Here is a 1,682-nt window from a genome sequence, read left to right as displayed (position 1 = left end):
AGTTGTCGGAATTATTCGTAATAAGATATTGGCTACAATTGAAAAGGTTTTATCAATAAAATTTCCATTTATCCGCGATCTAGACATAGGTAGCAATCCATTCTCTCATTGTTCTCATTACTTCTCGCGGGAAAAGAATTCTACAGTACGAAATAACATAAAAACAGATTCATAAAAAAAAGAAAGATATTCTATATCAATATTAAAAAATTCAATATTCAAATTCTTCTTTTTTACATTACAGGAATTGAATTGATAAGAACTAAGAAATAAATATGCGAACCGGATTTGATTCCATCTTACTGGAATAGTCTTAGTCTACCAACGAAATAAAGTATTCTTATTTGATTAAAGTTACAGCTTAGAATAACCTTAGTTGATTTGATTCAATTATGATACAAAGAAGAAAAAGGATCGAATAATCATTGTATGATGAAAATAGAATAACCGCCTATTTTTTTGTTGTTTACTTAGCGAGTATACACTATACAATCAACAATAAAAAAATTGTTTATCAATTCAACTTTTCATTTTAAAAGAAATCTATATGGAATATGGGATAAGAATTTTTGTTGATAACTCTAAAACTGGCCTAGAAAGCAATTTGAGAATTCTTCTAATATAGAATTGTAGTCTAAATAGAATCATGATCTAAAGATATCCATTAACCATAATCTACAAAAGATAAACCCTTTGCTCAGTCGATAGAATTTATAATTTATTTATTTATTCCGGTCGGTATAGTAGAAATATATAATCAGAAAAAGAAGATAGCATTGTTTTTGCAAACATGAATAGAATTTCATTAACAGTTTTTGTAAGAAAACAATTTTCTCTTTATTCCCCCAGCCTAGACTAGAAGGAAAGATCCTGCTTTTACTATGATGAAAAATTTCCTATTTTTTTTCGCTTTCTAGTTAGAATAGATTGGTTGTACCTACCCAATAATCTAATAAGAATGATTCACTATTCACTCGCTTTTATATTTTTGGGTCATAATCATTATGTAGGAGAGATGGCCGAGTGGTTGAAGGCGTAGCATTGGAACTGCTATGTAGGCTTTTGCTTACCGAGGGTTCGAATCCCTCTCTTTCCTTACCTTGGATACGACTATTTCAACGGTTAGACTTTCTTTGATTGATACGGATTTTATAATGGCTGTGGTACGGAAAATACTGGTAAAGAAAAGAGTAGACAAGAAATGAAAATATCCCTCTCGGTCTATGACACCTAAATGGAAGAAAAATCCGGAGTAAACCCTTAATTTATCTTAACCTTAGGTTAATTTACTTTGCCGAAAAGGAGCAAAATGGGTCGAACCCTTATTCTTACTTTAATTAGTCTTTCACTTTATTTATATTTTATTTTTCTTAGGTTTAAGTCTGACGAGAATAATATTCTACAACGAGCAATTCATTTATTTTCAAACCGACCCATTTACTATCTATTATTTGATTGACTAATCCTTTATATTGGAATGGCTCAAGAGTCAAATGGTTTGGCAATTCTTCATTATGGGATGAATCGAGAGAATTTTGAAGTAGAGCTCTAGATTTTTGTTCGTCTCTTGCCGCAATAGTATCTCTGGGTTTGCAGCGATAACTTGGTATATCTACTATATGACCATTGACTAAAATATGTCTATGGTTAACTAATTGGCGAGCTCCCGGAATAGTCGGAGC

The 1,682-nt window shown here is 31.2% G+C and overlaps 1 non-coding gene across 1 annotated transcript; it reads left to right on the top strand.

Annotated features, from left to right (window-relative positions):
• Positions 1 to 1,009: 1,009 nt before the first annotated feature.
• Positions 1,010 to 1,096, top strand: TRNAS-GGA (transfer RNA serine (anticodon GGA)). The gene has a single exon. It is a non-coding gene; the product is annotated as a tRNA-Ser (tRNA).
• Positions 1,097 to 1,682: the final 586 nt, after the last annotated feature.

Source organism: Rutidosis leptorrhynchoides, chromosome 1, assembly GCF_046630445.1.
Source record: "Rutidosis leptorrhynchoides isolate AG116_Rl617_1_P2 chromosome 1, CSIRO_AGI_Rlap_v1, whole genome shotgun sequence".
Taxonomy (NCBI): Eukaryota; Viridiplantae; Streptophyta; class Magnoliopsida; order Asterales; family Asteraceae; genus Rutidosis; species Rutidosis leptorrhynchoides.
Note: the sequence above shows the minus strand (reverse complement) of the source record. Positions and strands in the feature narration are given on the sequence as shown.